This window comes from Natrix helvetica (genome assembly GCF_964273705.1).
Source record: "Natrix helvetica genome assembly, chromosome: 2".
NCBI lineage: Eukaryota > Metazoa > Chordata > Lepidosauria > Squamata > Natricidae > Natrix > Natrix helvetica.
This window is the reverse complement of record NC_138552.1, coordinates 111,112,005-111,124,891: the sequence shown is the minus strand read 5'-3', so window position 1 is coordinate 111,124,891 and position 12,887 is coordinate 111,112,005.

Sequence of the window (12,887 nt, the reverse complement as noted above, 5' to 3'; positions counted from 1 at the left end):
GTGTAGGATGGACTTTGTAATATTTGAAATATGGGTTTTGTAGTACTGTTGCATTGGCAAACTAGTATGGGCTTATCTTCTTTGATTCAGCTCACATCCATACTATGTGGCCCTCAGATTGAAAAACTATGCTAGATTAGCGTATAGATACTGCAAAAGCTAAATACTATTGAATTGTTTGTGGTGGAATCCTGAGAAAGGCTCCCCTTGAAAACATCTATATTTTTATGATATCTTTAGAGCAGACTTCAAGCCTGGATACCCAAATCTTAACTCTGAGTAGGAATGCCTTAGAGCAGTGTTTCTCAAACTTGGCGACTTTAAGTCCTGTGGACTTCAACTCCCAGAATCCCCCAGCCAGCTGCCAAGTCGCCAAGTTTGAGAAACACTGCCTTAGAGGCTTAGACCATCTGAGATTGGTGTTCTAGTTACAATAATTCCTTGGAGAAGGTAGATAGATTAAACAACAGTGATGCACACCAGAGTTACATCACATCTGGACTATTGCAGTGCATTTGAAATAATATATTCTTCATACAAGAAGTGTGAAAAGATTAAACAAGAATGCTGAGATACCAGAAATGGTTCACAGTGGGACAGGTAAACTTCTCCGTGACCATTCTTAGGACAGGAAATTCCATTCTACAAAAATCATGTTGTCCTCTACATTGGCTATTCGCATAATATAGTATAAGCTTTTCTTTTAAAGAAAGCTTTGCCTTAAAAAAGTGGGGTTTTGTCAGTCTCTGGTTTTAAATATCTTCTTCAGTTGTCTCTCATTTTTCCACTACTTGGTGTTAAATGCAATGACTTTAGGCACTTGAACAACCAAAGCCTTTTTGCTGCACATGTATCTTAAAGCAGCTGTACTATCTCCAGTATGGCCTTTGGACTTGCTGAGTAGAACTGTAGATCATGTCGCCCAAAATCTAAAGATTGCTAAATTGGGAAAGACTGACTCAATCAAAGACTTTTGGCAATTATTAGATTTGTCTTTACCCCCCACTTTTGAAACATTCACTATAAGGCTGAAATTAATTGCAAATCAGATTGCTATTTTTTTTCATCAAAAACTTGTTCTGTGTTATCTATCTATCCAACCTCAAGAAGAGTTCCATATATTTGGAAAACCTGGACAATATGTTATAAACATGGCTGCTCATCATAAAGATAATAATTTATTGTTCCCCAAATGTCAGAAACGATTCTTACAGGGCTGTGACCCTGTCTCCTATATAACTGAATACAGCTCTCCCTGTGGGCCCTGGCTCCAGAACTGCTGGCTATAATATAGAACATGAAAGATTAGAACAATTCACAATTCTGCTTGGCTGCTGAAGAGAGATTGGGGGTGTGTATGGACTGTTTTTGACCATGATTGTAAGATACAGAATTCATCAAGGAAATCCTGTCAAAATTTTATTGTACAGTTATTGTCTGTGTTTTTCTCTGTCTCATGTTTCCTCTGATCAGTCCCTCCTTTATATACCTTGGTGTCAGACACTTCGTGATTTTTTATAATTTCTATCTGAGCCTAAAACAGCACAATCTGGCCAACATATGCCTTGTGCTCAACAGATGTTTACACTCCAAACTTAGTGCCTGAAATTCAAGCAGCGTGAGACAAATGGCCAAATGTTAACCATCTCCTTACAGTACATCCAGCCTTTCCAAATCTGTTCTTCCCTCACTTTCTTCCTGTACTACAATTTACCTTTTTTCCCCCTTAATTTTTCCTTGTATATTCTTTATCTCAGCTGCGTATTACAAAGGTTGGAGATAGATAATGGTTTTTAAGAGAGCTGAAAGGGGAATGAAATAAGTAAGGCCATGGTGTACATCTTTTTGCTGTTGTTTTTTCCCCCATTGTTCTCACCAGACTTAACAAATTGAAAACCTGGAAAACTTTTTCTTAGTAGCAAGAGTGGATGTGTATCAACATCATACAGATTCTTTGTAATATTCATATTATTTTTCAGTGAGTTTATGCCTTATGTTGCCATTTCCAAAACAGGAAACACTTTCTGAAGATTGTCTAGGAATGTTTTAGTAGACATATATAGACTAACTAAAGAAATTACATGCGGTAATGTTTAAGCATTTAAGCTCTCTATATTTTCAATTCCCATGAAGATAACAATGTTAGATTTTTACAAGCCCACAAAAATCTTGTGCTATTTTTTTAAAAATAGCAAATATATTACATCATGGTTTCATACACTGCAATCCACCGTCAGTTGTATGGACATCAGTACTGTGAAAGGAATTTCGTCTACTGTAAACACCAAGATGTTGAAGATGAGGATTGCTTTAGAAATGACTAGGTATAAAGTAGCATTTAAACTAATTATATCAAATGTGGCAAGACGCCTTGATCTCTGAGGAATGTTGTTAAATCTACTAATTATTTTCTTTCCCCCCCCCCTTATCAATAGCATTATTTTATGAGCCATTGAGTCAAAAGGGCATAATAGACTAGCCAGGCATAATAGACGGTAAATATATAAGGATTCTGATTAATCCTGTAACAAGGGCTTGTCTCCTTTGGCATGGAACACTTGAAAATGCAGTGTGTGCAGGTGGCAACCTTGTAGGCTGTATTTGGCAATCTAGAGAACGGGGGCAGCATTTCAGAGTTGCTTGATAGGGAGATGGGTAGCATATAAATGTAATAATAAAAAAATCTCCCAGCTGCAGCCTCTGGAGAAGTCCCCTTCCCTTTAGCTGCCTCCTGGTGGGTGCATCCTAAAAGGGAACAGCCAGCCAGCAACCCACAAACAAATAGCCATGTTGGCCAGAAGACAACAGAGAGCATAATCTTGGTGGTGGTTCAAGATGCTGTCCTTTTTTCTAAAGTATTTAACAAGCACTGCTTCACAAGTGGCAGAGATTTTGTTACCTTTCAAACTATGTAATGGTTGGTGCCAGTTCGCTCTCAGTCATTATCATTATCATTTTCTTTTACTACTGCCCTCTGTGAAACTGAAAGTTTAAATTTTCTGCAGAATTAAAGTCCAAATTATGTTTTCAAAACCGTTGAAAACAATGGGAAGCCAAGCACTTGATGCACAAAACTAGTACATATATCTCCATGCCAATAAAAGTGCTCCTGGTTTATCATTTGGACAGCATAAGAAAGAAGTAGTTCCAGAAGAGAGTTTAGACTGAAAACATTCAACTACAGTATTTAAACCAAATGTTATTCTAGTCTCTGAGATACTATTATATGGTAGTTCAGCAGGGTTGGCTGCTGAAAAAACTCAATGTGTCATATATAGGTCAGTACTCTATATAGTAGGAATCATCACCTACTCATTGGCACTGCCTAGCCCCATTGATTCCTCATCCTTGGAGAGGTGCATTTTATCAGGGAATTCTCTCACATATGTGCCAACTTAACAGTATTGGAACAGTTGCATGATGACTTTCTCCCAATTCACTCTTTCCAGCCCTGCATGGTCCTATCTTCATATACATATACATATACATATACATATACATATACATATGCATACATACATACATACATACACATACATACATATACATATACATATACATATACATATACATATACATATACATATACATATACATATACATATACATATACATATACATATACATATACATACATACATACATACATACATACATACATACATACATACATACATACATATATATATATATATATATATATATATATATATATATATATCATAGATAAGCAGATTTACCTATTTGCAGATTCCCAGAATTGTACGGTGGGAAGGACTCCCCTGCCCAGTGTAGGAATCCTTATACCACCCTAAATGGTGAATCAAACTTTTTTTAAAAAAAATATTTTCACTAATGGGGCACCCACAGCTTGAGCTATTCCATTTAATGGCTCTCACAATCTGAAAAGCCCTAAGTGTAGATCTAAGTGTAGATCACTAGCTGTCAAGCTTCCATCAACTGGCTCTCATCTTACCCTCAGATTATATGCAGACGAAGTACTTATGCTCTTTTCTATGACATCCTTTAATGCAGTGGTTCTCAACCTGTGGGTCGGGACCCCTTTGGGGGTCGAACGACCCTTTCACAAGGGTCGCCTAAGACCATCGGAAAACACATATTTTCGATGGTCTTAGGAACCGAGACACCAATTTTATGGTTGGGGGTCACCACAACATGAGGAACTGTATTAAAGGGTTGTGGCATTGGGAAGGTTGAGAACCACTGCTTTAATGTATTGGAAGACTCCCTTTAACTTTATCTTCTTTAAGCTAAGCATATTAAATTCCTTTAAATGTTGTTTGTAGGATTTACCCTCTAAGCAAGCCCCCATCCATCTTTGTTGCTCTTCTTCTTAGGTCTTTAGCACTCACAGTAACAGAGTTGGAAGGGAGTTGGAGGTCATCTAGTCCAACCCCCTGCTCACATAAGAGACCTATACTAGGGATTCGAACTGCCAGACTGCCGACCTTTCTGATCAACAAACACAATATTTCAGTGCCATATAGAACGGCACTATCACTTCCTGTGATCCTGATATTACACCACTAGTGATGCAGCCCAAAACAGCTCTGACCCTTTTGGCAGTTGCAGAAAATTGCTGAATCATGCTTTCTCTGTGGTCTACCAAGACACTCAAATCTTCCTCACAATTACTACTGTACATCTTTCTGTACCCAAAGCAGCCATTCTGAGGTGGAGGTTGCAAAGATTAAAGACATATCAAAAATCCCAATGATAAGACAACATTTATAGTTGCTTGAGATACACATGAATTGGAAATGGGGAGTTGCCATTTGGACACTGTTAAGTAATTAAGCTCCCCGTTAGGAGAGTGAGTATGCAGAGAAGCGTAATGGGAGTGATATGGAATAACATGCACAAACCAGCATACAGAGACACTGAATAGTATAAAAATATAGTAGTTTACTATGTAGAAATATAGAAGTTTTCAGAGTCCGGTTAACAGTCCAAGTCATAGACAGTTCAGTAATTCAGTTATCAAATAGTCTCAGTTTAACACACAAAGTAGATAACAGTTGCAAACCACAATACCTCAAAATAGACCTGATCAGCTTCTAACAAAACAGGGAGAGAGCTAACAGTCATTCTGGCTCCCTCTTATAGCTGCATGAGGTAACAAGCCAATTACATATCTTAAACATTTAAAGTAACAGTAAAGTAATCATAGCTTATATACATTGCCAAGCCAAGCCTAGGGTTACATCCCTAACAGACACACAACAAATATTTGCATTGGATCTGAAATTTTGATTGATTGATTGATTGATTTTCGGGCAAAGTGGTAGTGGTGGGAGGCTCTACCCACCTTCCCAGATGCGCAGAATTGTTGCATGTGCGTGAGCGAACTGGTAGTAAAATAAATTGAAACCTACCACTGTTGTAAATTTCCCAAATGAAAGAGGACTCTGTGTACAACCCCCCCCCCCAGCAATATAATTATATAATAAAATCTTAATATAACATATACATATGCTGGGTATTCCTTTACCAAGAATATGTTTTAATAGAGTCAAAATCACCAGTTCATCAACAGGACAATATGAAATTCATCATGATATGGCTGATCAAGGAGAACAAGAGAATAACATTTTCAGTTTCTTGACAGTTTGGAGCCAACTCACTGATTCAGCACAATGAATACATTTTATTGTAAATGAATAAGACTCTTGAGTTTTACAGAGGTCCACCAGGAGTGCGGCAACCACGGCCTACACAGGCGTCCATGGAGGAAGTTTGCCGGGTGGTCACATGGAGATCTTCTATGGCCTTCATATGTCACTACAAATTAGACAAGTATGCGTCAGCTGATGCAGCTTTTGGCCGCAGGGTACTGCAACAAGTGCATGTGCCTTAACAAACTTTAATCGATCATTTCCCCTCCCTAGTGTTGCAAACAGATCAAGAACTGGCATGCCAAACCAGCAGGTGAGTAGGTGGAAGAGGTCTGGAGGGACACTCCACTCCGCCTCGTCTATTATGGATCGGCTGAGCCAGTCCGCTTGGAGATTGGAGACACCCAATGTATGTTCTGCCCTAAGGGAAGCTAGATGGGATTCTGCCCAGTGGCATAGTAAGTTGACTTCCTGCATCAGAGTCTCTTTTTGAGATTCACCCCAAACCCGTGGTCCCGCAGGACTTGAATTGTTCAGGCAAGGTCCCTTTCTGCTTGGTGGGCTGACCTGGACAACAGGAGGATATCGTCTAGGTAGCAGAGGATCCTGATTGGAGACAACCTGAGGTGGGCTGCTAATGCCTCCAACACCTTAATGAAGACACTTGGGGTGGAGGAGAGGCTGAACGGGAGGGCTCAGTATTGATAAATCCTCCCTCCATAGGAGAATTGGAGATATCTTTGATGGTCTGCAAAAATGGGGATGTGAAGATAAGCTTCGTTAAATCTACCGAGGTGAGGAAATCACCCCTTCTGACTCTCCCCAGAATGGTGTGGAGGGAGTGCATTTTGAACCGCCGATAAACAAGGTGGCAGTTCAATAACTTTAGGTCTCGGATCGCTCTCCAACCCCCAGAAGCCTTTGGCACCACAAACAGGTGGGAATAATATCCCTGCCCCCTCTGGTGCGAGGGGACCGGTTGGATGGCCTGAATATCCAGCAAGTGCTGAATGGCCTGTTCCATCAGAGCCCATTTGTGAGGGAACTGGGAGATCGGACAGTGCTCGAAGCGCTCCTGAGGGGTGGAGAGGAACTCTAGAAGGTGTCCAAATTTGATAGTTTTGATGACCCAATTGTCCATTGTGGTCTCCTCCCACCGATGGGCGAAGAATGCCAGATGACCCCCATTGGGGAGAGAGTCCAGGTAGTCACTGTCACCATTGGAATTGGCGACTTCCCCCACCCCGGTAAGACTTTTTGGGAGGGAAACGCTGGGTGCTTTTATTAGACCTGTCCTGATGTGATCCCTGTCTGGGAGGAAAGGACTGTCACTGCAGATGGGGGAAGGTGAATCCCCTGTCCGCTGGCCGAAAGGGTGACCTCCTATAGAATGGATGGTTTTCCTGTTTTTTGTATATGGAGGAAAGGAGCTTTCGCTTGTCCTTGGATTCAGTAAGGTATGGATCCAAGGGAGCTCCGAAGAACTGGGAACCTCCAAATGGGGAAGCTGCCAGGTGCCATTTGGTCCGGACATCAGTCTACCATGGCTTAAGCCAGAGCAGGAGTCTGACCGTGACTGAAGAGGCCATGGATGCAAAGTGGGCTGTGTTTAGGGAGGCATCCAGAGCATATTCAATAGCAGCCCTGATTTTATTTAGGTCCCTGTGGGATCTAGTGTCTATGGTCGCAATTCATTCCTGGAGCTATTGGATCCACACTAGGGCTGCCCTGTAGAAAAAGGAGATGGCTGTCGACGCCCATACTGCCCAGGCGCCTGTCTGATAGCTCTTAACCAGTGTCTGATCTGACCTGTTCTCCTCAGGCTTGAGGACCTCCTCAGGGGCCCCAGTGACTACTGTAGGTGAAGACAAGGCTGCGACTGGTGCCTCCAGGAACTTGTGAGGTCTGGAGCGACGTTGTAGAGACGCTTGTTCAAGTTGGTGGGCGGAGAACCCGCTCTTGGGGAGGCCCACTGTCGCTGGACCATGTTCATGAAGAGCCTTGGAGATGGGATGACCTCCTTCGCCACTGTTGGTTTGGAGAACAAAGTGCTAAGATGTTCGGTCGAGGTCGTGTCAACAGCTTGAGGCTGAAGAAGTCAGGTTAGCAGCTTTTTTTGCTTTAAACAGAAGTGACTTAAAGCGGTCTGATTTAAACAATCCAGCAAAAGCTGGGACATTTGAGGTGACACCCTCATCGTCCAATAATTCTCTCAGGGTATCTTGTTCCCAAAAAATTGAGGCTGATGTTGAAGGAGGGGGCTGACGGAAGCCCTTGGATGATCGATGTCTGCACCTGCTAGAGGACCTGGAAGGTGGTCGCTGCTGAAGGCCGGCTGCAATGCCTTGTTTTATTGCCTCCAAAATTATGGCTGCCATGTCAGTGGGAGCTGAGACTGCGGCCTGAGGCAAACTAGTGTTCTGGGCTGGAATTGAGGCACCAGTTGGAACAGGTTGGCCTGTTCCAATGCATGGTCCCTGTTGAGAGGGACATAAAAAAAATTACCCCCTGTGGCAGGTTGTTTAAAAGATGAGGAGGAGGACAATTCCCCCTCTGAGTCAGGGAACATGTGTCAGCTAATGAAGAACCAGACTCTATAGGAGGCAGTTCTGGAGGTGTTAGATCTGGGCAATGAGAGAACAGACTGCGGACACGAAGTGACTTAACAGCTCTTTATTAGTAGTAATAGTGATCCAGCTTGCTCTGTGGTCGGAGGGTTCCCCTTTTATAGGGATCGGGTACGCCTCTCGACCAATCAGAGCGATACCTGTTTCCCGCTGTAGCAGCGGACCAGAGAGGAGACTTGTACTGATATATGTTAATATCTAACACCCCTCCCCTCTTAGACGGAACATTGCGGTTTGTTATGTAGTCCTTAAGGTATGTTGGCGTTTGCCTTACTCGGGTGGAACGTCGCAGTTCGGGTTGGTCAGAAGTAGTTGCAGGATCAGTTGCTTCCTTTGTTTCGAGTTCTGGGGTTTGCAGGCTTTCGTTGCTTTGGCGTTCGGGGGTCTGCTCGCTTACGTTGCTTGGGGGTTGTTCCGTTTCGCACTCGACCTCTTGTTCTGTCCTGGGCTCGCAGGTGTCGTAGTTCTCTGTGTTGGGGCTCTCGAGTGGCTGACTTTGCATCGGTAGGTAGCTTTCGTTCTCGGTTCGTAGGTCTGAGTGCGCGAGGCGACCCCGGAGTTGATCGATGTGCCTTTTACAGTTCCGCCCATCTTCCAGTTCTAACAGATATGATCGTGGACCCGTGATGCCAATGACATTTGCCGGCATCCACAATGTTCCCCCTGCATAGTTGTGGGTGTATACCGAATCCCCTATGCTAAAACTCCGAATTTTGCTTGTGGAGTCTGGGGGTGCTGTGGCAGAGTAATTGGGGTGAAGACGGTCCAGGTGAGACCGTAGACGGCGGCCCATGAGCATTTCAGCGGGGCTCCTACCCGTCGTTGCGCTGGGGGTGATGTGCTGAATTAGTAGGTAATGGTCAATGCGTGTTTGCCAATCACCTGGACCCATCCTAGCGAGGGCCTCTTTTGCAGATCGCACCATCCTCTCCGCCTGTCCATTTGATGCCGGATGGAATGGCGCGACGAGGGCATGCCGAATTCCCTGACCTGCTAAGTACGTTTCGAAATGCATGGCCGTGAATTGGGGCCCGTTATCGGAGACCAGGAGGTCGGGCAAGCCATGAGTGGCGAAAAGTCGCCGTAGAACCTTAATGACTGCCTCTGCTGTGGTTGAAGTCATTAGGACTACTTCTAGCCATTTGGAGTATGCATCCACAACTATAAGGAAAGTCTGACCTTGAACTGGCCCTGCGAAGTCGATGTGTATTCTCGACCAGGGTGCTTTCGGCTTTTCCCATTCTGTGGCAGGCACTTCCGGGGGTGCTGGTCTCGATTCTTGGCATGGATCGCAAGTGGCCACCCACTCCTCTATCTCTTTGTCCATGTTTGGCCACCAAACGTAACTTCTCGCTAAAGCCTTCATCCTAACGATCCCCAGATGCCCAACATGTAATGCATCTAACACATTTCTACGTAAGGCATAAGGAATAACAACTTGATCCCCCCACAATAAACAACCTTGTAACACTGAGAGTTCGTCCCGTTTCGACCAAAACACTTTGAATTCTGGGCCCACGTTTCCCTTCGGCCACCCCCTCCAAACCCAAGTTTGAACTTGCTTTATTATATTGTCCTTAGAGGAGAACCTGGCAACATCGTAGGAAGAAACCGGTCCTGAGTCCAAACAGTCAATGAGCAGCACCGGTACTTCGGGAGTGGGGTCTGGCAAAAGGTCCGGAAGTGGGCAACGGCTGAGTGCGTCTGCGTGTCCGAGAGTGGAGCCCGGTCGATGGATTAACTTGTATGAGTATGCAGCCAGGAAAACAGTCCACCTGGTCATGCGTGGAGAGAGGGAGACTGGAGTGGGGCGGTTTCCCGCCAAAAGTCCCAGCAGCGGTTTGTGATCTGTAATTAGTTCAAAATCGCGGCCGTAGAGGTATTCATGGAAACGTTTTACTCCAGCTACAGCAGCTAACGCTTCCCTGTCCATCTGGCTGTAGTTCCTCTCGGCCGATGAAAGAGTCCTAGAGTAGAAGGCGATGGGTGCTTCGTTCCCGTTAGGCATCCTGTGGCTGACTCCAAAAGGTGATGCGTCGCAGGTCAATACCAGCGGTAGTGTCTGGCTGTATTGGACTAACAGCGAGTCAGTGGTGAGCAGGCGCTTTACTGCGGCAAAAGCTGCTGCTTCGGATTGTCCCCATCTCCATGGTGCGTTCCTCTGGAGTAGTCGATGTAATGGCTCAGCAACGGTCGCCTTCTGTCTCAGAAAAACGCTGTAGAAGTTAAGTAGTCCGAGGAAGGCCTGCAACTCGGTCTGATTTCGTGGTGTGGGGGCGTCCTGGATCGCCTTAATTTTCTTTGAAGTGGGGTGTATTCCCTGACTCTATAACCCAGGAATTCTACGCTAGGCACGTTAATTTGGCATTTTTCCTTTTTAAGGCGGAGACCCTTCTCTCTGATTCTGGCCAAAACAGTTCTGACTCTTTTATTTAATTGCTCCTCGTTTGCAGCGGACACCAAGATGTCGTCGAAATAGGGGACGACGCCCGGTATCCCTTGCAAAAGTCGCTCCATGACGCTCTGGAACAACCCTGGAGCAATGCTTACGCCGAATTGTAGCCGGTTGCATTTGAATGCTCCTCTATGCGTCACTATAGTTTGGGCCTCCGCTGTGGCGCTATCCACGGGCAATTGCTGGTAAGCTTGTGCCATGTCTAACTTCGCAAATATCTTTCCTGGCCCCAACGAGTGCAATAAGTGCTGTACTACTGGCACAGGATATGCGCTTTGTTGTAGCGCGACATTAATTGTGCATTTATAGTCCGCGCAGATGCGGACTGACCCGTCTGGCTTAACTGGGGTCACAATGGGAGTTTCCCAGCGCGCGTGATCCACCGGCTCAAGGATTCCTTGCTCCACTAGCTTATCTATTTCCTTATCTATTTTTGGGCGGAGTGCAAAAGGCACTCGTCTCGGTTTAAGTCGGATTGGCGCCACTTTGGGGTCTAAGTTGAATGAGATTGGTTTACCCACATACTTACCAAGACCGGGGCTGAACACATCCTCGAACTCCTTAAATATCTGCTCAGCGCTGCTGTTCTCCACGGCGTTGATCCCGGTGACTTCTAACCCCAAGGCTTCAAACCAATCTAGTCCTAGAAGGTTCTGTAACGGTGCGCTGGCGATGGTCACGGGCAGCTGGGCTACGATGTCTTTGAAGCGGATCTGGAATGTGCCTTGGCCCACGATGGGGACTCGGTTCCCCTGGTAGTCTCGAAGCAGGATGTCTGGAACGCGTAGTTGGCTCTTTTTGAGGCTAGGGATAGCCTGTTTCATGGATGCCCATGAAATGATCATCAGGGATGATCCTGTGTCAACTTCCAGCTTGCAAGGTGAGCCCTCCAAGAGGACTGTGACTTTCAGCTTTTTAGGCCGCTTGGTGCGGACCTGACTTATTGTGGTGAGATACGTTCGCAATTCCTCTCTCTGGGTCAACTCTATCTCAGCATCTGTATCCTGAAAATACTCTCGTTGAGCGTCCTGATAGAACGCTCTCTCAGCTCTTTGTGTGTAATCTCTCTGGGGATACGCTCGCTCAGCTCTTTGGGGATTTTCTCTCTGGGTAAACATTTGTGGATTTCTCTCTGGGTGCCCTTTTTGATTTCGCCAAGCCCCTGGGTTGGGCTTCTGTTGGCGGTACATAGGTGGCTGCCGTGGGGCAGGGACTTCGCTCCGGCACACTCGTGCGATGTGCCCAAGTTTGTTACAGTGCGAACAAACAACGTTCCTAAACCTACAGGTAGACCGGGGGTGATTCCCTCCGCAGCTTGCGCAGGGCGGCAAACGGAATCCGGGTCTCCCCCCAGGCCTCATGTGACTGCTCCGCATCAGGTGACTGTCCTCGAACTCGGGATCCTCGTAGTCGGGGTTGGTGTCCTCGTAGTGAACTCTGGTGTGCCTGGGTGCTGGCTGGCTTGCGCTGAAACCGCGTTGTATGGTCACCGATGATTTCTCCGCTGACTCTGATGCCCTTGCTTCGTTGAGTGCTATCTGTAAGGTTAAATTTGGGTTTGCCAACAGCTTCTTTTGTAGCGAAATGTCTCTTAACCCACAGACAAATTGTGCCAGGATATGCTCGTCCAGATCCCTGAACTCGCAGTGAGTTGCTGCTTTACGCAGGGCTGCAACATATTGGTTGATTGATTCTCCCGCTTTCTGGTTCCGCGTGTTGAATTCCTGGCGGCAAATGTGGCGGGAAGGTTTTGGCGTGTAATGAGTCTGTAGAGCCTGTTGCAACGCCGTCCATGATACCGCTTGTATCGGAGTAGGCGCGGTTAGGTCTCTGGCCATGTTGAAGACCTCTTTTCCACAGTAGCCGAGGAAGATGTTTTTCTTTCGGGCGTCGGTTATCCCCGTGTATTCATTTGCTTCGAGAAACCAATCGAAACGAATCATGAATGCCTCCCATTCATCGTTCGCTGGGTCGAACGGAGCGGGGGGAGTGTGCATCACCATCTTCTCTGGTTTGAATTTGCCGCGCTGTGGTGTCCTGAGATGGCTGCCGGAATTTCTGCCGAATTCCTAGGCTGGATCAAATCCGGAGATTCTGAAGTAGCGTTCTTCGTCCTATCTGTCTCTCGATCCCACCTTCGTCGCCAATGTTAGATCTGGGCAACGAGAG